This window comes from Urocitellus parryii, chromosome 7 (assembly GCF_045843805.1).
Source record: "Urocitellus parryii isolate mUroPar1 chromosome 7, mUroPar1.hap1, whole genome shotgun sequence".
NCBI lineage: Eukaryota > Metazoa > Chordata > Mammalia > Rodentia > Sciuridae > Urocitellus > Urocitellus parryii.
In genome coordinates this window covers 4,436,506-4,462,838 of record NC_135537.1, presented here as the reverse complement: position 1 = coordinate 4,462,838, position 26,333 = coordinate 4,436,506, and the positions used below count along the sequence as shown (strand labels likewise).

Below are 26,333 nucleotides of genomic sequence, written 5' to 3'. Positions count from 1 at the left end.
CAGTGACCAGGTCCACACCCAGTCAGTGCCAAATGGGCGTTCAGCTAATGCGCATACTAAGGAGGAGAGACAGAAAGGAGGGGAGGCCAATAACTGGGCTGCCCTAGGGACCCTGACCTCAGAATCGGCACCACTGTCCAGCATGCTCCGTCTCCATGCTGTGTGGATGTGGTGGCGCCCAACCGGATCATTTTTCACCAAGTGTAGATTACCCAAGCACCCACAGTCGGGGTATTAAGGGCCTGTTCTGGTAACTGAGCTAAGAGTTTGTCTCCCTACCCCACCTTACTTAAATTCTCAGATCCTAGATCCTAGCTCTGTGTTGGTTCCACCATCTCCCTCCACTTTACAGAGGAAAAGCCAGAGCTTGGAGGGACAGTCTCAGCTATTAGTGGTGACACTGGAATGTGAACACTGGGCCAATGCCTGTTGCTTCAGCCAGGGCTACTCTGCAGCCCCCCTTCTGTGCTGGTGATGTTTTCTCTCTTAACATTATGTTGTGAACGATGTTCAATCCCTTAAAAATTCCTCATCAACCTCCTCATTATTAGCGTCCTCTTTATTGGCTACCTAGAACTGCACCTGTGTCTCTACCACCATTATTTTTATCATCATTTCTACCTTTGGACATTAAATAGGCCATTCTATTTGTTTAATGTGGTAATGAAGATATCTTTTTACCTAAGCCTTATTCATATATATTTTCTTAGGGTAGATTTGTAGAAAAACAGAGTTTTTTTTCTGTGAGTTTTGCAAGACCTTCTCATGAACTGCTGTTATGGTTTGGATATGAGGTGTCCCCCAAAACCCATGTGTGAGACAATGCAAGAACATTCAGAGGGAAAATGATGGGTTTTTGAGGGCCTTAACCCAATCAGTGAATTGATCCTGATGGGATTAACTGGGGATGACTGAACACAATGTGTGTAAGGTATGGCAGGAGGAGGGGGGTCCCTGGGGGCTTCCTTTGGAGTATATGTTTGATGAGCTGAGCTTAGTGTCTGTCTGCTTCCTGATCACGTCCTGAGCCGCCTCCCTCTGCCACACTCTTCCACCATGATACCATCTCACCTTGAGCCCTGGGGAAAGGAGTCAGCCGTCTATGACTGAGACTCTGAAACCGTGAGCCCCAAATACACTTTTCCTCCTCTAATTGCTTGTGTCACGTCTTTTGGTCACAGCAGCAAAAAAAGCTGACGAAAACAAAATGCTTTCCCCAAAGGCTCCGATTTCCAGAGCGCTGCAGCACGTGTGTGTGTGTGTGTGTGTGTGTGTGTGTGTGTGTGTGGACCCCTCCCACTGCACACTTGGCAGCACTGATGCCATCATCACTTCATCTTTCCCAACCAAGCAGGAGCAATGCTGAGGTTTCTGCTTTTTCTGTGCAGTCTGGGTTCCTGAAGTCTGATATCTAAGTGTATTTCTCATTCTGTATTTTTTATTTTCCTGCAGATGTCTATTTCTAGAAGTATTTGTCATTGTGAAAACCAAGGCTCTGGACAGGGAAAATAGTCCATAGATTTCACCTTTGATTTACTCATTAATAAATATTCACCAGTGGCCCTCACATGCCAGGTGCGGAACACAGGGAGACAAATGACACGGAGCCCACCCTGCATGCCTGGGAGGCAGGTTAGACATGCAGGTGCACATCATGGCAAGGCAGGATGAAGGGAGTGTGGAAGAGGGAGTGCAGGCTGTGACAGGACCACAGGACAGAGACCAGCACCGGGCCACTGCAGGGGAGGTCAGGCTTCCAGGTCCTTCCAAGTGGAGTTTGAAAGGCTGAGCAGGATTCAAGCTGACAAAAGTAAGAGATCACTTCAGACGGAGGGAAGAGCATCTGCAAGCCCCAGCAGGGTACTTGGGATCCTCCCCATGCAGGAAAGAGGTACAGGCTCCTCTCAAGGCAGGTGCATGAATTCTATCATCTGATCCCTCCCACCTTCAAGGCAAGGCACACCCATCCCATCAGGGCATTAGAGATCACCCTACAAGTGAAGCAGGAGGAAGAGCCTTAGAAGTCTACTCAAGAGTGCCAGGCAACGGCCACAAGAACAAGAAGAAAGGCACTCTCCCCAGTGGACCACGTGAGGGCAACCAGAGTTCCAGGGCCAAAGACCAGTGGCCCGGGGTGAGGACAGACACAGAACCTTAGAAAGTCGGAACCAGCTGCCCAACCTCTCATTCCTCAAAGCTTTGTGAGTGCAGGACTTATCTGTCTTGCTGATGCTGTTGCCCAGAGTCTGGGACCGTTTCCAGCAGGTAGTGGACACCTCAATAAGCATTAAATTTATGAATGAATGACACATGGGCAGTATCTGATGCTATTAAATCATCTTATCATTTTATGGTGGCTAGAACACAGTCATTAGATGAACAGAGACATCATTGGAGAGCTATGAGAGTAAATAATTAGCTACTGTTTATGATTCAGCATGTGCCAGGCACTGTCTGATTGCTACCTGATCTCACATGACTCCCCAGGTCAGGCACCATCATCCCCATTGGAGAAGACAGAGATTGAGATTAGGGAAGTCACGGATCTTTCCCCAGGTCCCCCACGGGGCTAGAGGAAGGACTGAGACTCAAACACTCTCTTCTGGGCAGAACCCATACCAATTCTGTGATTTCTAACAAATCCAAATATCAGCAGCAAGTTCTTAGACACCACTTTTAAGAAAATAAGATAGATGGTGGGTATGGGGCACAAAATAGTAGCATTTATCATTGTTCTGTATTTTTTAAATTACAGGGCTCGAGAAATTTGATAATTTCCTTGATGGTAGTAATTGAAATTTATATGTGTTTTACTCCCCAGGTTTTTAGGGAAATCTTATCATATATCTTCTTTAATATACAAAAAAGAGAAAAACTATAGATAAATATTCTTTATGAACATAGATATAAAAATACTTAGCAAAAAGTTGAGCAGGCCAATTTGAGCAGCATATGAAACATATCAGACACCATGACCAAAAGGAATCTGTCTATACCAGGATTGAAAGGGTAATTTAATGCATGAAAACCAATTGATGTAACACACCATGGCAATATGATGAAGGGAAGAAGAAACACATGGTGACACCATCTGAAAAGGCATTTGACAAAAGCCAATGACATTTCACAACAAAAAACACTCCATAAATAAGACTATAAGGGAACTTCCTCAGCAGTATGAAGCCTGAATCTGAAAAGCCCACAGCTAACATAATACTCAGTAGTGAAAAAAACTACAGCTTTTCTCCTAAGGTCAGGAACAAGACAAGGACACCTGCTTTCACCACTCTACTCATAGTGTTTTGCCAAAGCAATTAGCTAAGAAAAAGAAATTAAAGGCATCCAACCTGGGAAAGAAGAGGTAAAACTATCTGAAGATGACATGCTCTCGTATGCATAAAGCCCTAAAGAATCTACACACAAAAAAAAACTGCTAGAACGAATAAATTCATCAAATTTGCAAGGTGCAAAGACAGCACCCCCCCAAAAAAAAAACTGGTTGCACTTCTCTATGCTAGCAATGAACAAGCTGAAAGGGAAATTTTTTGTTTTTCATTTTAAAATCCTGTTTATAATAGCCTCAAAAAAGATAAAATACTTAGGAATAAATGTAACCAATGAAGTATGGGACTTGTAGGCTGAAGACTACAAAACATTGCTAAAAGAAATTAAAGAAGATCTAAATAAATGGAAAGACAGCTCATGCTATTGCTTAATAGTTGATAGACTTTCTGTCTGGGGTGGTAGAGAAGGTCTAAGAATAGATAGGGGTCACAGTTGCATAACGTGGGTGTAATTAAAGCCAATGAATTGTGTATTTAAAAGGGAAAATGTAATGTTATGTGTGTGCATGTGTAATGCACGTATAACATAAATATATAGCTATAATGAGAACAAAGATGTTCATCATGCAGTCCTTCTGTCTATGTCATATTATATGGCAAGCAAGAATTATAGTTATAGATGGAATCACGGCTAGTAAACTATGGAGATTGACCTGGACTTTCTGGATAGCTCGATACAATCATAGGGTCTGTCTTAATGAAAAGAGGAGGCTAACTCAGAGCCAGAGAAAGATGTGGCTGGCCACCGCTGGCGTTGGGCATGGGGCTCAGGAATGCAGAGCCTCAAAGCTGGAAAGACAGGAAAGGGGTCTCTCCTGGGAACTCCTGGAGGATCGCAGCTTTACCCACATCTTGGTTTTATCCCAGTGAGACCCATGAGGGACTTCTGACCCTCAGAAATTCAATGTAACAAATGCTGTGGCTCTCAGCATGTTGTTAATTTGGTGGTTGTCACAGCAGCAATGGGAAGTGGATACAGACCTGAACCCGTGTGAGGGGCGAAGGGAATGGAGGCCCTGGGAATACCCAGGACAGGGGGCTCCCTTCTCTCCACCTGCCTTCTACAAGTGTTTGTTCAGGGCCCAGCAGGGTATCGCTGTTGTGAGCCTGGGCAGCCCAGAGGGGAGGGAAAGGTCTCCCTCTTCCCTTGGAGAGAGGCTGGCAAAGAGGGCAGCATCCCAGGAGCTCCTCTGTCCATGGAAGGCAGAGCCACCGACCTGGTCAAGGAAAAGGTGGCATGTTCTCCATTAGCCCAAGAGCCCTCACCTGGGCTGGGACTGTCTGCTCCACCATGCTGCGTGGGGCAGCACAGACAGCCCGCGGTGCTCCCATGGCCCCCGCAGCACCAGCAGGAGAGCTACAGGGACCATCGTCCTATGGACCCGGGTTAGAGCTCACTTGTGCTGATGAGCAGGGGCTCTCGAATCAGAGGGCCTGGGGGGACAAATCCTGCCTAGACCATGACTCTGATATCAGGAGGTGACTTATCCTTTCTGTGTCTCCCTTTCCTCCCCTACAAAGTGGAAGTCATAAGAGAATCCATCTCATGGGGACTGTCATATGCACTGGATAATAAAATGGCACAGCCAGCCCTTTGCTCCAGACCTCAGCCACTCCCATGGCCACATCCCTAATGTAGCCAGAGCTGGACCTGTAGTCAGTTTTTAACCTGCCCAGAATCCAGTGTCTCCACTGCAGAGCTTGGCAGTGCTGGGGGTCTCTAGGACGTAGACTGCACATTTCTATCTTAAAAGCTCCCCTGGGTGGGCCTCACCATATCAGAACTGACCACTGCATGACAACTGGCTCCTACGGGTGAGTCTGTGCTGAATCTTGCCCCACACAGGCCTGCGCTGTCAAGCAGTCTGGGACTGCCCTGGAGAACTGAGAATCAGAAGTGCAACTCAACAGCAGCCTTGCATCTCTGGAAGGCTAAATCTCTAATATGTAGGACTTAAGCAAAGAAACAGAAGGAAAAGGAGCAAGGATCTAATCACCAAGTCATGTATGTATCACCCAGTCACAGGGAAGAGGACCAGGGCCCCCACAGACAAAGGCAGGACCTAGGGGAGCATCTGGCTTCTCAAGGCTGCCTGTGTGCTGGCTTATAGTGCCTGATTTGGGGGAGTTGAACCAACCTTGCACACCTGGAATAAATCCCAAGTGCCCCACTGTAAATTCTTGCAATGCCCTGTGGATTGCTTTGCTAGCATTTCATTAAGGATTTATTAGGGCAGTGCTGGCTGTAGGAAGTGTTCCCTCTGCTACATCTCCCAGAAGCCACTGTAAAGAAGAAAATATGCTTCTGCCCACTAGGAAGATGCCCTCTGCGGGAGGCAGGCCAGGTGGCACTCTCAGTGACTTCAGGAGCAGTTCGGGTGCTCAGGTCCCCTATCCACGGGAAAGCAATGATCTCTGCTCCTTGGGGGAAGGGGTTGAGAGACAGGAAATGATTTCTGCAAAGCCTGCAGCAGGGATCCAACCATGGAGCAGGTGTTCAGTAAATGTGAGGTTGGTAGCAGATCTCACCCCACCCTCCCCAGCAGGGTGCCCGGGACCTGGCACACCACTGGACTGTCTCCCTCTCACCCAGCCCTGAGCTGTTTCCAGGGTTAGCTGCCAACCTGGCATGACGTAGGCCACACCCCTGTCCCTGGGAGGCAGAGCTCTGCCATTAGTCCCCCAAAAGTCCAGCAATTAATTTACTGGGCTGAGTTCCTTCCACTAGCCAGCCCATTGCCATAGTAACCAGCATTCCTTATTCAGGGACCCAGAGGAGGGGGGCAGAGAGAACTCTGAGCAGAAAGCAATTTAGAGAGAGAAAATGAGATTGTGCACTACTAGGGCAGCCTGGGCAGAATCCGAGTTCTGTCTGACTCAGAGGGGCTGGCCTCCGTCCTGGAATACAGGGGCTGGGGGACAGGACACAGTGCCGTGTTGCTGGGCGATGAGCTGTGTTTCACGCAGGAATCCCGTCAGGACATAAGAGCATGGTGTGGCTGTGGCCAGGCCATTGAGCTGTGTCTGCTTGTCTGCCCGGACCCCGCGCTGAGCCTCTGCACAGCTCTACTGAGCTATCTGCAAGGTCAACTGCACTTGCAGGTCAGAGAGGGCAACTTCTGTCTCAGTGGGGCTGCCTGATGTCCAGCAGGCTCACTGGATTCAAAACTTGGTTCTGTGTGATGACGACGTGGACGATGTCCTCTTAGGACAACACCTACATACTCCAGACTTTCTCCAAGCCAGGCCAGATGTCATCACTGTCACCACTGGCTTCTCTTGGGGCAACCAGCATAATGATGAAGCTTTTCAATCAGAACCCTGAGCTTAAATTCCCAGCTGCCACACACTAGCCATGCAGACTGTGTATGGAAGGCCCTTAGCTTCTCTGTGCCTCAGATCTTCCGTGCACACAAGTGGGGACAAAACATTTACCTCACAGGTTTACTGGGCATGATTAAATGAGGAACTTGGAACACAGCTGGCCCTGGAGATCACTTAGGGCTTGTCAATTTTAATTTCCAATTCCTCACGCCTAAACTGGAAGCAATATCCCTTACTTCAGAGATCCATGGAGCAGATTACATGAGACCATGGGTGTGATCATTTTAATAAGGTAAAGTGCTGCCATTACTGTCACAATTGGCTACTCAGAGAGCTCAGTCCATGTTGACCGCACAGGGGAACCAGGCACTTCATTCCCTTCCAACTCTGCCCTCCATGCATGTCCAGCATTCCACAGTCCACTGTGTCCAAGGATCTTGCAGGCCAGTGGTAGAGACAGACAAACAGGAGATCTGTCTACGTTCATGTGGTCAGGGCTCTTAATAGAGAGGAGGACACAGAGTCACAGGAGCTGAGAGTACAGCACCTAACTCAGGCTGGTCAGTCAGGGAAGGCTTCCTGGAGAAGGTGCAATCTAGGCTGAGCCTGGGAGGGTGTGTGAGAGGCAGCAGGAGGATGGGTGCTTCTTCACCAGGAACAGCCCACCTACCATCTTCGCTGCTCAGACGGAGAACAGAAGCACAGGCGTTTGGAGGAGGGGATGGGGGGAAGAAGAAATCCAGGTGGGGGCAGAGGCAGGCCTCCTTGGGGAGGAAGGCATTCGGGGGTGAGGAAGGAAGGTTAATAAGGGAAGCCTAGAAACCGGTGCGCTGACCCCAGAGCCAGGGTTCAGGCTTTGCTTAGAGACCCCCTGGGCCCAGCGGATGTTTGCAGCATGGGAGAGGCATCTGCTGATGAGCTGGTGACAAAGATGGATTGGAAAAACCAAGGAGGAGACCAGGGCAACACCCAAAAGAAGTGCCAACCACCTTCCCTGAGACCCCATGGACTCTGTGGTCCAGCTGTGGACTCCATGATACCAGGTGACTGGCAGGGAGCAGGGGGACGGAGTTAGAAGAGCATCTGGGAGCCTGTGAGCAAGGCGTGGGCAGAAGGGGAGTTCAGGTTGGACCTACCGAGGTGAGTCTGTCTGAGATCCCAGAAAGACAGCCAGAACGAGAGGTCAAAGGGCATTTGAGTGTGGAGCTTAGAAGAAAAGCTGGATAAAGGTACTGAGAGTGTGGAGGATGGGGCTGAGGGGCGTCAGTCCAGGTAGGAATTGGAAGAGGAGAGAAGCCGCTTGTGCCCCATCTGTGACACTAGTCTCAGCTCCACTTCCAGTTACTACACTTAGTGATGTGAGTGAGTTTTCAGTTTTCTTCCCTGACCGACCCAATATCTTCCAGTGATTTTTAGGGTGTGGAATTCTGCGTGGTACACGTTTACCTTGGGGGGGGGGGGGAAACATCTAAGTTGCTAAGGTGCCCAAGAAAAGGAGCTGAGCGTCTACCCGACTTGGGCCATCTTGCCGTACCTACACATGACAGCTATCTGCTAAATGATCAAATTCAATGGGCTCTACAGATTCACAAGGTAATACTAGAAGTGTCCATGATACAACTGCAAATAAGCCTTAACAGAAAGAACTATGACATCATAACTTCAACAGGAAAGTCCAGTGACCTGATTCCAACAAGAAAATAATTCAAATTGTCCAATAAGTATGTTCAAAGTAGAAGTCACAGGAACCTTCAATGAGCAACCACAACCACTCTTGAAACAAATGGAAGATAAAAACATTCAGCAAAGAAATAGAAGATATAAAAAAGGAAGCAAAAGGGAAACAAAGAGCTAAAAATACAATAACCACAACACGTAACAACCTCTGATCATAGTGGAGTGAAGACTGGAAAGCAGAGCGGCAGAAACCGCCCAACCTGAACAGCAGCAAGAAAATCAACTGGGAAAACACCAGCAGAGCCTCAGGAATCTGACACGAGAACAAAGCCCCAGGCACTCATGTCATGGGAGTCCCTGAAGGAGAGGAGGGAGCATGCGCTGAAAACACACTGAAGAAATAAGGGCTGAGAAACCCCCAGACTTACTGAGATCCAGGAGGTATGGATTGTGCTTTCCCCCAAGAAGAATAGACCCAAAGAAGCCCATACCAAAGCCTCTCGTAATACAACTTCTGGAAACTCCACACAAAACTCTTAAAGGGGTCTAGAGAGAGTGAAGCGCCACCTGGGGAGGAAATGCCACATGAATGACAGCAGGCTTCTCCCTTGAGACCTAAGGAACCAAGAGGAAGCCCCAGTTTCCAAGAGCTAAAGGGAAAGAACCTGTAGCTTATAGTTTTACATCCAGCAAACATATCCCTCGGGCATAAAGGGGAAATGAAGACAATCTGAGAGTAAGGAAACCATGAGAATCTGGCTCACAGACTTACTCTTGAAGTGTGATGATCATTATTATCCAAAGCACAGGTATGAAGACATGATTTGGTGTGAATATACTTGCATACAACCAGAGATAGGAAAAATTGGGCTCTACGTGTGTTATAAGAATTGTCATGCATTCCACTGCCATAGACAAATAAAAATAAAAAATAAATTAAAAATTTAAAAAAATAAAATTAAAGAATTGCCAGAGCAGGTTCCCTAAATAGGAAGGAAGTGATACAAGAAAGAGGCTGGGGTTTAGGAAGGAAGAGGCATGGGGTGAGCGGAGGGCATTTATGACAGACTGCCATCCAATATGGTGTTCAGAGTGTGCAGAGGAAATTCTAGAGATGTCATTAGTATTTCAAAGGGAAGGAGGGTAAAGGGACCTAAATGAAAGAAGGGTCTCCACCCTCAAAGTGGTAAAACGCCCACCCCTAGTCTGTGACTTTGCCCACGGATCTGGCAACACCCAGAGCAAGCACTAACGAAACTGTACAAGGAGATGTATCCAGAGCCATAAACATGTTTTGATAATAGATCAAAATGGAATTATAGAAATTATCAGTGAATCTGCAGGAAGGCAAAGGGAAACTGAAGAATGAGGAACGAAATGAACAAAAGGGAAACAATAAAATGGCCCCAAGACCCTCCAAGAAGCAGAGGGAAAGCCAACTGAGTGAGGAGCTCAGAATACACTCAGCAACTCTGCCTGAAGGTCCCAACCCCAGAAGAGGCACTTGGGTCAGCTCACACAGGACCTTGTCAATCACTGATGAGAGCTAGGACCACCCCCTCTTTGTCTTATTTTATTTGACTTCTGTCAATATTGTAATAATGCAGTAATATGTTTGATAAATGGAACACTGACTTGTAAAGTGGGATCCCAAGTATACACACAAACTCAGCGTCAGAAAGGGCGGTGAGCATAGGGGCTATCTCCGGGACTGTCTCATCCGTCCTACAGAGGAGGGAGGGGAGACTCCCAAGGCTGGATAATTGTCAGGCTCCACTGCCAGGTGCCATGGGGAGGAGATGTGAACCCAGGCCTGGCTGAAGGCAAGGATGGGGAGGGAGACATCGCTGTGGACCCTCTCTCCTTCCCTGCACTGTGCCAGGCCCTTCCACGTGTGCCAAATATCTTAATGAACTGGGTCCCTGGGAGGTTCCTGAGAGAAGCCTTGTCCCCACTGTCCAGCTCATCTGCCCACAGAATATGTGCTAAGTAAAAAATCAGTGAATAAATTAATCAGTGACTTCCCTTTAATTCAAATTCACAGCTTGAGCAGGTTTTAGAATAAGAAATTCTGACTTTATTCTGAGAACACCGCTGAACTAGAGACAGTGTCTTCCTGTGTCCAGGCTACTGCAACAGACTAAGGCTAGACTGAGCAGCTTATAAAAAGAGATCCAGTTCTCACAGTTCTGGAGACTGGAAGTTCAAGATCAAGGCGGCAGATCTGGTGTCTGGTAAGGGCCACTGTCTGACAGCTATCTTCTCACCATCTTCAGACAGCAGAAGGGGCCTCTTTTATAAGAATGCTAATCCTATGACTCTTAGGAGCTCGCACCGCCAAAGTCCCCACCTCCAAATACCATTTCTTTGAGAGTTAAGCTTCAACATATGAACTGGGGGCCAGATTCATCTACAGCAAGTAGAGCCAAGCAGAAGGACAGAACTCAGAGCAGTAGTCCTCACCTCCTGCTGAGTGCACATAATCCAACCCATTCCCAGAGAGGTGGACCTCCTTGTGCCATCCATACCCCAGCACCAACTGGGAAAACATCAGCCTTCCCGGGAAATGGAAGCCCTGACAACCCCTTGGTTATCCTCTTGAGCATGAGGACCAATCACTGGCAAATATAAGAGAGAATAGCAGGAGATCCTCCCTCTCAAAATAAAAAAAATAAATAAAAGTTTCTTTTTTTTTTTTTCTGTGTCCATTGCTTTCTTTTTTTTTTTTTTTTATTGGTCGTTCATAACATTACATAGTTCTTAATACATCATATTACACTAAATAAAAGTTTCTCAGGATGGATTGCGAGCAGATGGTCTTGCCTCAAATGCAGTCAGTCTCTCCCCAGAGGTCTTAGAATTGGGGCAAACATTCCTGGAGCACTTGATCCTCCACAAGTGCACCCCAGAACCAACAGCACCTCCTCTTCTCTGTGCCTGCTAGCCCCAGCAGCCACTGCTCCCTCTCGCCCAGAGCAGTGCCGAACCCTAACTGCTCTGCTCTCCGGCTCTCTGGCTTTGCCCTCCACTAGATCCTCTGCAAGTTAAGCACAGTGGTCCTTAAAAACACAAAACTCTACAGATCATTTCCCTCTGTCCTTGCCTCTTTCCTCGCCCAGCCCTGAGCCCTGCGCTGCCTGCTGAAGACAAAGGGAGGTAGAAAAGCTGTGTGCGCTCCAGCCCTCCAGCGCTCTTCCCCTCTTTACCTCTCTCCTTTCCCTTCACCCTCTTCCTCCTCTCTACTTCCCTTCATCCTCCTCCCCCCACTCCTTCTGCCTTCTCTTATTTTCATACATTGTATTGTCCAAACAAAAAGTAAATCCCAGAAAAGCCAAAGCCAATCCCTGCCTCCTTACACCACGCAAATACAGCGAGCACACTCACGTCCGGCCAGTTTCTGTGTCGGTACGAAGATAAGAAGATGTCATGTCGGGACCATTAAGTGATTGCAGGGTATGACACCGAATGCAAGAAGGAGGTTAGCCCTGAAAGTCCGGGGATGGTTTTGCACACCTGAGCATTCAGTCGGTGCTAACTGGTTAACAGATTCACATGTCATTAATACCCTGGGTAATTTTGCCTTGTGAGTCTCAGTGTTTCTTTGCCTTTGGGAGATAAGTTTCCTGATGCACAGAAGAGGCCTTGTGTTCCAGGGACCCCGACACTCAGCAGGGAGGGGGTGCTTATTTTGTGTGGAATGAGAACATAAATAAAAATGGAAGCGGATCCAACAGGCTACTTCACTCTATCTACCCCGCTTCTTTGACCTATGGGGCATTCACAATTATTTCCTATTGGTTGCTTTTTCTTTTTATCACTTCCCTAAGAAAAGCCTGGATTCCAGTTCTGCTTCTTTCCCAGTGGCTAGAAACTGTAAAAGAAACTCAAACCACATCTACCTATTTTTGAAACAATGAAGATTTCTTAACTGGTGCTGTAAGTGACATGAAAGGCACATCCACTGTTTGAAGCCATCGCCCACTTCTTTATTACTCTGCCATTTCTTTGGAGTCATTGATCAATTACTTCAACGAGTATTTACTGAGCCCTAGGCGGTGCACTAGCCATCACTATAGTGACTGGGTGCAGCAATGTCCCTACTCCACACAGCTTACTTCTTTGGGGAGAAAAGAGAGAAACTGAACAAAGGGGGAAGAAGGGGGATAACTTTCAGAGAGTAATATCTTAGCGCAAAGAAACAGCATCAGGTGATAGAAGGTGACCTGGGTGAGACACTCTTACACACTGTCAACGGAAAGCCTCCTTTGGGGGCACTGACCTGAGAGCTGAAGAGTGACAGGAGCCGGCTGATCAGAAAGGGGACAGGGGAGATGGGCAATGCCTCCATCTGTCAGAGGGGCCCTGAACCAACTGCCTCAGACACTGTGTCCACCCTCAGCGCGGCCCCTGTCCAAGGTTCTCTACACATCCTCCTCAGAGCCAAACGAGGCCCTAACACACCGAGTGGTCGTCAGACTCCTAGATGAGGCCTGCAGCGACCCACTGGATCCGGATGAAGTTGATGTCCTCCTCCTGGACCTGCAAGGTGGGTTTGTCCCCTCCTCCCAGCCTCACCACGTGTCCCCTGGTGGCCTGTTGGCTCAGACCCATGTGACCAGGGGACAAGAATGGGGAGAGCTGGCAGGGCAGAGGGAGGAGGGGCAGCATGCACTTCCAGATTCCAGGGGCAAGGGTGGGGGCGAGTTCCCACGAGCAAGGAAAGAGGCTGGCTGCAGTCACTGGGTGCGACCCACCAAGTCAGCTGTTTGCACAGTAAGGAGACTGGGGATCTAAGAAGAGCACACAGGTATGGGGGCAAGTTCTCATCAGATGAGCCTTCCAAGTGGGAGCTCCGAGGTGAGCAAGCTCAGGAGACACCCCACCTGGAGGCCTGAAACACAGGAAGTGCAGACTGGCCTCTCTCCCAGGCATGCCTGCCTCCTTCGCCGCCCTCCCAGGCTCCCTGTCTCGTCTCCCCTTCCTTGACAACTCAGCTTAGACACACTTTCCCCGAAGTGCCCTGTTCCAGCTCCCTCTCCAAGGGCAGACTTCAAATACCCATGGAGATACACTCCCTGTGCACCCATCCAGGCCACCGGGCAGGGGCCACACAGCCTGGAGGCTGGGCCTCCCAGCCAGCGCCACCCATCACTGCCAGACACGGGAGTGGCTCCCTCCTGCTTCATTGATTTCCTCAGACATCTTAGAGCTGTCATAACCCCATTCTTAGGTCTTCCACGCTTTCAGGATGGAATTCTTCCCAGTTTTTTTCCCTTCTCCCTCTCCCCCCAAGCACATGGTCTCAGTTCACTTCACAGGAGACTCTCAGATGACCAGGTCTTGAGGACACAGAAGGGTATTTCTGTTTAATTTATTTTGAGAGAGTCTGTCCTGATGAAGCAGCACATATAAATAGTGCCCCAGCAGCCAGCCTGTTCTGGGGGAGAATGAGAAGGCCACCAGTGCCTCCCCTGTGACACGAGGCAGTGCGGTGGGAGAGCCACAGGTCCCCATGGGGCCTCCACCAGACGTTGGCGAGGTTCCTGCCTCTACCACACCCTGGTACTCTGAGTGCAGCTGGTCTCCCCAGAGGGTCAGCTGCCTCATCTGTATAAAGGGAGACTGACACACCGCTGTTGCTTAGATTAGATTCCCTTACTCGGTGACTAGGAGCCATGAAAATATGGCTAGCCAGCCAGCTAGATGGTGACAGGCAGAGGATAACTCCAGGCACTCCACAGAAGGAAGGTGTCATGACCAGAGGATCCTTTGCAGTACTAACCCCATACTCACAGAATTTCCCCCAGTATAACTCCACTGGAGAACTCGACCAGACCACACAGGCTCCCCACCACTTCTGATCAGCCCATGTTTGAATCCACTCTGTCTCTGTTAAGTGCCCTCATTTAAACGGCATGTCCCCAGAGACCGGGAATTTGCTACTCGGCAAGACATGAACTGCGTCTCAGAACTCGAGCATGAGGGAGCAGGAAGGCATTGCAGAGATGCCCCCGTCCTTAGAGGAGGCCGCTGAAGGGAGACCAGGGCCAAGTTCAGACAGGCAGTGGGCCCTTTCCCTAGTACAGAACTCGGCTTCACGCCAGGCAACCCCGGGTGGCCAGGCTGATTGGAGTCCCCACAGAAGCATGGACTCTAACCCACGCTTCTCGCTCTGCCGTCTAGCAGCCACTCCACACAACCTCCAGGGACAGGTTCCCTTCTCAGAGTGAGAGGCCTGTTTCCGCAGCAGGTTGTCAATTCCTTGTTTACTGCACTCTGCATTTGTGAAGGAGCCTGCTCACAATGAGTACAGACACAATTGGACAAGACAAGCCTGTTAATGTCATTTTTCCAGCTTAAAAACCTTCTCTGGACGCTCCACGCCTTTTTCAACATGATCCCAACCTTCCTTTCCAGGTTCGTGGAAACGCACTGTATTTATGAACCCATTCTTCAACTCCAAAGGCATCTCTCTTTCCCTCTCACGACAGTACTTTCTTTTCCTAAATCCTCATCAGTCCTTGACCTTGTCTCTGCTACCACCTCTTCCCTGCCAGGCAGACCCCGCCGCAGACTGCAAAACCCAGTTCCTGTGTCTTCTCCAGGGAAGCCCTCACTAACTGCCTAGGTAAGGAGTGTGCCACTGCTCAGCCGTCTCCCTCAGGCTCCCAGACACGTTTTAGCACTTCACGGGGGACATTTAAAGCCACCTGTGTATTGGTCTGTATGCTCCACTGGGGTTTTCAGACTCAGGGATCTTCTGGCTCTCTTCCTCAGTGCCCAGAACTGTGATGGGCACCCAGCAGATGCTCCACGAATCAGTGTAAGAGAGAAATGAATCAATGAGTTGTGTATCTGAGCTGTCTATCTAGCTTAGTATGGCACTCTCATTTTTTCTAAAACAAATATATATAAAGACATTAATATATATACTACATATACATGTGTGTGTGTGTGTGTGTGTGTGTATATGTATATATATATATATATATATATATATATATATATATATATATATATATTTAAACAGTCTTGAAGCTTCTGATTCCTGAGAACAGAGCAAGCACATGGCTCAAGAGTTACTTTCTTTGCCTGGTCACAAGGCAAGTGGGGGATGGGGAGGCTCTTCCAAGAAGTTGCCGCAGCTCCCCCAGGGGTCCCTGTCACTCACAGGTGTGAGTACTGAGACGTCAGGCCTGCACCCAGAAGGACCAAGAATGCAGTACTGCAGGGTGAGCTCTCTTCCCAGGGACTTGACTTGCAAATGTACCCAACACAGGGAGACCAAGAGACACCTCACAGCCATCACAGGGTAGGACTCTCCAGCCCATTTCCTACAGGAATCTATGGCTTTGGTGTAGCCAAGGATGTCATATTTGTTTGCTAATCAGAAATTCCAGGGCCTTCGGATGACACTCATCTTGTTTCCTCAGCCCTTTCCCCGTGGTGCTCCAGCCCAGAGATGCTCTAAATATTTCTGGAAAACACAGCTAGCAAACAGATGAGCCAAATTCAGACCTAGACAGCCTTATGACACTATTACAGCCCAGGCCATGCCAGGCCCCTGGGCTGAGTGGGGGCATTACCAGAACTGCCTGTAAGCAGACAGCCCTTCTGGGGCCAGAGCTGCAAGGCTGGGAAGGGTGAGCATTCTTGGAAATGCCTAAGTGCGGGTGCTGGGCTGGGCATGGTCAATATAAACATGACCTTTCCAACTTCAATATTTCATTCTCTCATTTAGTCATGATTTAAGTTAAATTGTAATTTATTACTCTAACACCTACTATATGTCAGGAATTTTGCATGGATTTTGATTCCTTGAGAAGCTTTTTTTTTTTTAATCCCCATTTTAAAAACTACTTTGTTCTGCAGAGATTTACCATCGGGTCCCTACTGTACCCAGCACCGTGCAGACACTGGTGGTTCAAAGCTTATACAGAAATTATGAACTAGAGGAGCTCATTTCCTGGGGACAAATGCCTACCCCTGCCCCCGGCCCCCATGTGAGCACAGCACTTGATCACACAGGTCCTGCCAGGCATGGAACAGTGGGAGGCACATACAGGCAGGATCGGTCACTGTTAGACGTTTCTCCAGAGTGCTGGGAACATCCCACCCCGTGCCTCATTCCGTCCAGCAGTGCTGCTGATGATGGCAGGAGACAGCCCTGCTCCCTGGTGGGCTCATGACAAGCAACAGATCAGGCTAAACAAAATCCTTCCTACACTTCACCTGGCAGTGATTCATGGAGTGTCACCCACACCAAACAGGATGCTAGATAAACACATGCTTAGTATTTGTCAGTCACTGTTCCCAAATGTTCAAATGCTACATTTTGACTGATGTGCATGTTTGGATCTAGATAAAGCTGTGAAAGGCTATTTGCTGGAATGTTGCTACTGCTTAAATTGAAGGATCAGACTACAGGAGGTTGCTGAGATGAATGCACTTGTTACAATACATCTTTATTATTTGTATGATTTAAAGCACTCTAACCAGGAATGGTTTTTAAAAAGAAAAAAGATGCCCAACTGCTATGTTTGCTTTTTTATATAAATCATATGTTTACCTTTATGTGAATTATATTCATTTATATGAATTATATACATTTACACCTAAGGCAGTCTAGAATATCAAGAGCAAGACTGTGCTAAGTTGTGAATTTGAACCCCAGTTCTGGTACTGACTGGCACTCAGCTGCAGAGAGGATCAAGAAGTGTGTTATTTTGTTTTTGCAAAAGTCAAAAGGTACCATGGGAGAGAGATTTAGTTTATTCTAAGTTCACCCAAAAAGATGAAATAAGGACCATCAGATGGAAATGTAGGGGAGAGCTTTTTCTGATAAGAGGAGGAGCTTTCACTCCACATCCAGACCTGCATTATAGGCCTTAGGAGGCAGCAAGTCCTCTGCTCCCACAGGTGGGCAGTCCCAGGGAGGGTGTGAGAGGACTCAGCCTTCCAGTGAGCAGGCTGATGGACACCTCAAGCCCTCAGAACCAATGAGCTCATGAAAGCAGATATGAGTTACAAAGCCTTTGTGGGTGGTCCTTCTGGATTAATCACAAAAATATCTATGGTTCTGTTTTATTTTCACTTCGTTTATTGTGGCAAGAACATTCAAAATGAGACCTACTTTCTTTTATTTTGTTAAATTTTGTTATTTGTTCTACATGACAGTAAAATGGATTTTGACACATCATACATAAATGGAGAATAACTTCTCATTGTTCTGATTGCACATGATGTAGACCTACTTTCTTAACCGACTATTAAGTGTACAATATAGCATTATATATCTGGGCACCATGTCAGACAGCAGATCTCTATGACTTATTCATCTTAACTGGAATCATTCGTGCCACTAATTATACCCATTGTCTCATTGACTTTGTTGTTGTCACTGGCCTGCCTGTTCTTGTCTTTCAGGCATCGAGAGTAGACTATGACCCTGGCAGTGGCTACTGGGCAGTTGAGGTCAGCCACCTCTGGCCTGCCTCTGCCTATAAGTTGCTGAAGAAAGGCCTTTCCTTAGAAATACTTCCAAACAAAAGACGGTGTAAATTCTGGCTCCTTTTTCTCAAAAATTTTTTAGGAACCAACCAAACAGAAAAAGACTAAAAGATATTCTCATCTCTGCCAGAACTAATCAGAGTTAGCTGGAAGTGATGAGCTCCCAATAACTGGGAGCATGTAAGTTGAGGCAGGAGGAGGAGGAGGAGTGGATCACAGAAGGCCTGTGCTCAGCTTCTGGCAAGGCATCCCCAGGACCTCAGCAGGCAGGTGTGGTGCCCTCCCATACTCCCTGAGTGTCTGCCAGGACTTCCCTTCATACCAAAACGTTACCCCAGCTGTTAGCCTCCTGAGCATGCTTAGTCCTAATACCTCCTGAGAACCAGTAAAGAGACCATGTCCTCTGACCCAGAAATCCTATTCCTTGGCAGTCAGCTGAGGCACATGCTGGCCCCTGGGAGGAGCCATGTAGCAAAGATGCTCATGGCAGCAGCAAGAAGAGAATGGTCAGCATATGGCAAGCATCCCCTCACAAGAATGTTAAGAGTCCAGAGTGTTACCAAGACCAAGCTCAGGGACTCATTGTGCTAAAGAGTAAATCTAAGGAATGTTAATGCCATGTCATCCACTCATCTACTGTCCTCAGTCACTAGTTCCATGAACCCTCCCCTGACCCCAGGCAACGTGCAAACAGGAGATGTCAGGGTGCCCACCTGGCCTCAGACACTTGTTTTGCCTCCCAACATACACATACAAACACGCACACGTACACACACACACACACACACACACACATGTGCACAAACACACACACATATACAGACACCCACGTGCACACATGCACATACACACACACACACACAATGCCAAGTCCAGGTAGGAAGACAGAATGAGGGGTCAAGCCTTCTGCCCAGGTTGCTCAGGAGACTTAAAGACCCATGTCCACCTCTACACACAAACCAGGTAAGTCACTCTCACTCTCTAGCTCTGTGTCCTCATCTGTAGCCTGGAAACTGAATTGTTTCCACTCACCAGCCTTTGAAGCTATTTTTGTGGGGCAACTCAGTATATCTTCATTTCTTGGGTGAAAGATTTCCAAAAATCCCCAAGAACCTTCTCGCCCTGAGAATTCCCTGCAGGCCTTTCTCATTTAATGGTCTGCCTTGGGAGCTATACATCAATAATGTTGCCTTTTTTTTTTTTTTGAGACGTTTCCAAGCATGAAGACAAAGCCTTTTGTTGACATGGAAATTATCTTTGAGATCTTTTTCCTCTGACTTCCGTCTCCCTGTCCTTGAAGAAGTAATTCAAACTCTCTGGTCCTTGTTTCTGACACTGAGATACCAACAGCACGCAAGTCACTCAGTCCTGGCTCACAGTAACTCCACAGACAATGAACCTGCCTTGGAACCATCAGCACAGCCTTGGAGGAAGAGAGGCAGGCAGGAGGGCCTTCTAGGGCTGAAAGGAAGTGCTTAGGAATGGCAGGATCTCAGACTAGGAAGAGCCCTTAAAAGCTCACCTGGTCCAAGTCTGAACCTGAGTTCAAACTTAGCCCTCCTACAGCCCTGTAAATAGACATGCAACCTGTGTTTGAATACCTCCCACAGTGGAGGAATCACACCTAATAAGTTTATCCCTCTTGTTTCTGGACAGTTCTTTCAATTGAAATGGAATATGGCACCCAATGATCCAATGAACAGATCAGTTGCCCCTTATCCAGAATGCCTCTCCTACCCCAGGCCACTGAGGCCACCTGTCTTCTCCTCTGCACCAGAGGATCTTCCCATGGTCATATTTATTCTTTCCACATAAGCCACAGTTTCTGTTTCCAAGAAATCCTGGCTTTTCTGATCTAAATGCAGTTTTAAAACATTTATGAAGCATTAAAACTCTGTGGGCTGCATCAACCTAGGGCCACTTGACTATTTTGTAGGTGGAAAAACTTGTATCTTATGACACTTTGAACAAACTCTAGAAAAGCTAGATACAAATGCATTTCTGCTCTGAAGACTTAAAAGTGTCCATAGCTCTCCTGGAGCCCTTCACAACCCCCCACAAGAAGAGATCCCCATCCCATCCAACCTCTTGCCTAACAAGAGAGGCCCAAGTACCTAGCATGGTGACCTTCCAGGACCACTCAATATCTGAGTGACAAGAAGACATAGGATGGAGCAGGGTGCTTCCATCTATAGCACCCCAGGTTCATGAGACAGAAGCAAACTACAACACATGACATGCCTGCATGTCTCGGAAACTTCACATGTTACCTGTTTTGAGTCCTTTTATCATCTCCATTTGTTAAATGAGGAAATGGAGGCTCCTGGCACAGAGCCTTGGGTTTATCCATGACAATAGGACAAAAACCATAGAGTTAAGACTAGAAGCCAAAACTTGACAGGTTAGCTTCTGCCACACCTAATAGCATAAAGCTGGCAGTGCGCCCCACAAAGCAGTCCTCTAACTAAACAGAAGCCCTGGAAAGAAACTCCCCAGGCCCTGAACCAAACTAGGTCTTTCTATCATTCTGCTAGGCATAAATTATCAAAGACAGACAGATGACCAGTGTAGACAGAGAACTAGCCGCTCAGGATCTGGGAGGTGACAGAGAATGCAACAAAGTTCTAAGCAGGGAGACCCTGCAGACTTCTGGGACAGGCAGCAGGCAGGGCCTCCTTCATGGATGCCTGACAAGCGTGTCTGCCTGTCATCTGGCCTTCAATGGGGAGATATGAGGCTCACTGTCCAAAAACACACTGAATTAACATTATGCTTCGTAAATGGGACAAAAAGCTCCGGTCTGCTACAGAACACAATATGCAGAGAAAATAAAAGTAGTCAAAGACACCTCCATGGTCTAAAGGAAGCTGGGAAACGGGCAAGAAAATGCTCAGATAAAAAAGAGACCTGCATTTAGCTCAAGAAGGCAAAGTCCAGCTAGGGTTGTGGCTCAGTGGTAGAGCACTTGCCTACCACATGCAGGGCCCTGGGTCCGATCTTCAGCACCACATAAAAATAAATAAGCAAATTATACAATAAAAAGGTATTGTGTCCAACTACAACTAAAACAAATACTGAAGAAGAAGAAGAAGAAGAAGAAGAAGAAGAAGAAGAAGAAGAAGAAGAAGAAGAAGAAGGCAAAGTCCCTTGACAGTCAATGCAAAGCCTAGAAGATGTTCTTCACCTCCATTTCCCAGTCTTTCTCTCCCTTCTTACTGGAAAAAGGAAGAGGACAGCACAAACCACTTGAGAAGCAGCAATTTCAAAGGGCTCTGGCATTTAGCCCTGTGGTCATCCTGGTGATGCCCAGTGAGAATCAAACAGGTACCGTCTCCCAGACTATTCCATGTCCCTCTGAAACGGAGGCCAGGCACACACACACACACACACATCTGCTCCTAACTGGGATCATCCCCAAAGGGCTTCAGCAGGAAACAGATTTGAACCTGGAGAGAGCCCCCTCTCCAGCCTGTACCCACTCCGCTGTCCCCCTTGCCATGGGGAAGGTCGGAGTGCACGGAGGCCTGTGACCTCAGCATATGTGGCAGAGAAGAGACTCGGGCCTTACCTGGCACAGAGGTGCTCAAGGGTGTCAGTCAGTGCTGTCCTGGGCTGGAGCCCCTGGAAGCGGTGTTGGGAGAAGATGCCAGCTCCAGAAAGTCCCCTCCTGGGGTCACCTGTCAACAGTCTACCTGCTTTCCCTCCAAAACCTATCACGTTCAGCCCCAGGCAGGACTCTCCAGAAGTCCTTCCCAGCCAGGGGTCCAGAGAGCAAGTTTTGAAACAAACAGCTAAGCGCCTGGAGTTAGAAGGCAAGGCTTGAGACTTACAAATGGAGTAGAAACTGTGAGAAACAAAAAAGTAGGGAGAGGAGAAGACACTCCGGGGAGAAGCGCAGCAGCCCCAGCGGCCGGTGACTGCCTGAGAACAAAGCTGTCCGGCCTCCCCGGGGCGCCCTGGCGCAGCGCTGGGATTCCCTGGCTGCGAGCGCGGGGCGCGGGGCGGAGCGGCGGGGCGGGGGCGGGGGCGGGGGCGGGGCCGGAGCGCGGGGCAGGAGCAGAGGGGCGGGCCCGGACGCCCGGGGTGGGGCCTGACCGCGCCGGGGCGGAGTCTGCGGGAGCCAGAGCCCCGGGAGCTGGCCCAGCCTGTCCCCGCGCGCAGACGGCCGGCAGCTCCCAAATGGAAGGGGGCGGGCGGAGGGCGCGGAAGGCTGGCGGCAGCCCGGGCAGGTGTCTCGGGGACCGGGGGACACTTGAGGCTGCGCTAGGAACCCCAGAGAGCGCGGACAACTCTCTGTCCAATTTTAGACTTCGCCGGATATTTCGGTCCCTCTTACAGCCGGTCTGAAATAGCCCACCGCCGAGGGAGGCAGCTGCCGCGGCGCCTCTGGACCCCGCCGAGGGCAAGGGAAGGGAGCGCTCGGCTTTCTGTCCAGCACTCAACCAGTGCTTGAGTTTCCCTCCTGTCAGAGCACGTGACAAAGTCACCTGCACTCACCCCTCGGTGCCAGGGCTTCCTACAGGTGGCCCTGTTTTCGGGACTGTCACTTCAGCCCAGGGGTGAGGAGGGGTGAGGGGTAGATGGTGTCTTTATTTGGGGATAAGGATGGTGAGGTCTCAGAGAGAGCCTTTGTCACCAGCCAGGGCCCTCAGCGGATCAGGGAGGGGAGCCCGGGTTAGTCGGCTAGGAAGGCTCTTCTTACCAGTGGGCTTCCCAGCCCCCAGAGGCAGAACCCGAGCCGGTGCTGGCCTGGGTGCCCTTCTGCATTTCCTTTCTGAGAGCTGTTCCTAAAAGTGGGCCAGGCGGGGTATTTTGAACTAGATGAGAACATGGCTTAATTTGAATGACCTCTCCCATCCCTCTGCTCCTAGTCTCCCAAACACTGTGTGTCTTTATTTGGCTGCCGGCTGAGTAGCCACAGTTTAATAAACAGACACAATGGGGCTCATCTGTGCCCCCCCACACACACTCAACATCCTAGCCCCTGCCTCCTGTCCTGCCTCCTTTTCCAGCCACCCTGTGGCAATTCATTCCTCATGTGCTGGTAGAATGCCACTTGTTGCAGGGACAGTGTTGGGTACTGGCCAAGTAGAGCAGAGGTGTGCCCTGTGTCAGAGTGGGTCCTGCATCAGGAAAGGTGACAGGCTGAGATGAGTGCCCAGCTAGGTTACCTCAGTTGCAGGTAGGGCAGGGAGCCGAGAAGAGTGACCACACTTGTGTGAGAAGCGCCCAGGTCTCAGTATCTCAACAAGTAGTTACAGGTGCCCAGCTGAGCGGAGCTGAGCAGGAACCCAAGCACATGTCCCCACGCCTGCTATGGGGAAACAGAAAACAGCAAAGCAAACGACTGGTGTTCATTGGCTGATTTTACATAAAGATGTGAAAACATGATGAAATCAATAGATATACAAGATCGCACCCAATTAGGAGACTTCAGAAAACTAGACAGCGGAACCCGAAAAGAAACTAGGAGAGCAAATAAAGACCCCTCTTGAGGACAGGACACACGGAGGGGTGGCACAGCCCCTGCCCTGCAGCTCTCCTGTGGCCCAGTACTTCCCACTGTTCCTGCAGGACCCAGGCCCTCAGCTGGACTCAAGGTCTCCCCACCCTACTTTCCACTCCAGGCAATGCCTCAATATCCTCCCTTCCTTCCCCTCTTTTAATTCTAGTTTTTAAATAATCTTACATGTCAGGGCACAGTGTGTTGCTTCAACACCTGCACACCTTATGCTGCTGCCACCAGAAAACTGGAATGAATCTTTCCTGGGGTTGGAGAACCCAGGGGGACCCCATGTAGACAACAGGCTTCCTACATCTCCCCCACAGCCATGCAGAGCTCCCAGGAAAGGCAGGCTGCATTCCACATCAGCACCGCCTCCGCCCCTTCTCCCCTCCATTATGTTCCAGGAAAAAGGCTCCTGGGGAAATGGCCATGGCTGGAGAACACCTGCCCTGCCTCAGCGCGGTGCTCCGCCGCCAGCTCTTCGTCCTCTGCGTGCTGCTGTGGGACATTAAGCAGCTGCAGACAACCAGCAGGGGTTCTGGAAAGACCATTCTGAAACCTCTGTCTCACTTCCTTCCCCTTCTGGACTGTTTCTCTGCTGAGATGACAAAGTGCTCAGAGAGCCAAGATGTGACAAACAGGAATAGAAGATCCACATATGCATCATCACACCCCACTCCACGGATATGCATTTAACAGAGTAAAACAATGTGCCCATGTGACTTGATTTGCTTTTCCTGTCTATCGCTCATTCTCTGGCTGTGATAACTGATGCCCAAGGGAAGCATAAACGGCCACTTCCAGGAATTGCCAGTCGGAATTCATATTCCTCTGTGGAACTGGACACCTGTCTGTGTCTCTGGTGGGTGGCCCTGCTCAGGGCTTCCCAAGCTGGTAGTCAGATGGAGGAGTTCTCTGCCAAGTTTATCCCAGAGTGCTGGCAGCCCCCAGTCCCTTGCCACAGTAGGCCCACACCCTGTCAGTCAGGGACTGCTCTGGGATTCCAGGACCGCCTCCTCCATCGGCTGCTTCAGGGAGCCATCCGCTCTTCTCCATCTAGGATGAGGGCAGTGCTCCTGGGCCTCCACCTCTGCGACCAGCCAGAGAAGGTGGTCAGCTCCTTTAAAAGGCTCCCTTGACTAGGTGACACCCGCGGGGTGATCACCCGATGCCCAGGTCACTTGTGCTGTCTGACATAGCAGCGTCAGGCACAATCATCACATTTTAACATCTGAGGGATCTGAGTACGAGATTTACTAAAAACTCACACACCGCCTGCTCCCCTTTTTATAATATTTCTCACAGAAACTTGTCACTCTTCTTTTTTCCTCTTTGAAACAATTGCTTCCTGCCTTTTTATTTGGCTTTTCATCTCCTGGAGGGCAGTAAAGTGTTCACTAGGGCACTCCCATCCCTGGCCCAGAGCTTGGTCTAGGAAAGTGCTCCACGGTATTTATGAAGTATGATGCCGAGTTGGCTCCACTCACAACAGCTGGCACCAGGCTGGCCTGTGAGGTTTCAGTCAGACATAAGATTGGCGTGTCAAGATACATAGGACCCAGAGGTTAAAAAATATAAAAGCTGCAGAAAAGTGAAGGACCCAAGAACATGTTCAGCTAGGTTGTTCCCCAGGGTGATAATGGGATGTCACACTCCAGGCACTCCTGAGCTACCTGTCCTGAGGTGCTGTGTGGCACCCTGAAGCTGGCCAGACCTCTCTGATGGAAGTCTTTTTCTGCTTAGAATTAGTTCAAGGGCTTTGGGCAAGTTCCCTGACTGTTCAGAGGCCCAGTCTTGTCATCTCAAGTGTAGACTGTAACTCCCCACCCCAGAGGATGTGTGGAAGGCCCAAGGCACAGCAGGTGCCCAGGCCTGGCAGGTAGGTGCTTATGTGGCCCCACTAAGTGTGAGAAGAAGCCAAGTGGAGAGTGTGTCTCCTGTTCCTGGGACTCTTACCATCTCCTTGGAGAAATCAGATATGAAACATGATGAAATCAATAGACATACAAGATCGCACACAATGAGGAGACTTCAGAAAACTACTTGCTGGGTCAAAAGGCTATTTAAAAAAATAACAATTAAAAAAAAGGCAAAAGTTAGCTCAAGTGGTGGGAGAAGCTTCCTGGAAACAAGGTACTTTTGATTTTAATTCAAAATAAAAATGTTTTCATTGGTCAAATAGAGGACCCACTTGAATCAAATGTACGAAATATGATATGTCAAGAACTCTGTAATGTTTTGAACAACTATAATAAAAATTTAAAAAAAAATTTAAAAAACCAAATACATGAAAATACTGAGAAGCCAGGATAAACAAATACTCGCCATCCTGTGACCAGAAGCGTTGTTTAGGCTTGCCCCATAGTCTTGCAGATTGCTTCCCATGAGTAACAGATGACTGGGAGAAACAACCTGCATTCTCTCCTCGTCCTGTTGCCCAACCTGTTATCCTGGGAGATTTGTTTTCCCTCCACACGGATGGGTGGGTGGCATCGTTGAAGTGTTCCTCTGCAGCTGACAACTGTGGTTCTCAGCCATTCCCACCCTGATAGGAAAGGAACTCTAGGGCAAATTTAAGGCTTTTGATAAAATCCAGGCGAAGGAGAGTTAGGAAGTGCACATGATAGGAAGGTTTTCCAGAGTCCTGGGGGCTGAGCGTGAGTGGTTACACAGAGGTCCCCTCCAGGAATCCAGCTCCTAGGCCGGGGAGAAGCTTAGAAGTTAGCACCCGTCATTCCATTTCACCCAGAAAGAGGAGCCCAGGAGGCAGGGAAGGGAGGAGAGGAGTCCCCAGGGACAGTCCTCAAGGTGGGTGCCGACCTGGGTCTCAGAACACGGTTTTGAGTGTCTCTGCTCCTGTCTCTTCCATGAGCCAAATCACACTGCGTTGGAGTTAGAGAGAGCAGCCTCCGGGTGGGGGACTCTCAGCTTCAATTTGTTCACATTAGAGCCCTGGGGGAGCCTCCCTCCCT

At 48.9% G+C, this 26,333-nt stretch overlaps 1 protein-coding gene across 1 annotated transcript in view; it reads right to left on the bottom strand.

Annotated features, from left to right (window-relative positions):
• Col22a1 (collagen type XXII alpha 1 chain) overlaps positions 1 to 22,628 on the bottom strand; it is a 240,251-nt gene extending 217,623 nt beyond the window's left edge. The window contains exons 1-2 of the mRNA XM_026407769.2: positions 22,558 to 22,628; positions 21,424 to 21,699 (exon numbers count right to left, since the gene is read on the bottom strand). The gene's annotated coding sequence lies outside the window, so the exon portion shown is untranslated. The remainder of the gene's footprint in view (positions 1 to 21,423; positions 21,700 to 22,557) is intronic.
• Between the last annotated feature and the right edge of the window lie 3,705 nt (positions 22,629 to 26,333).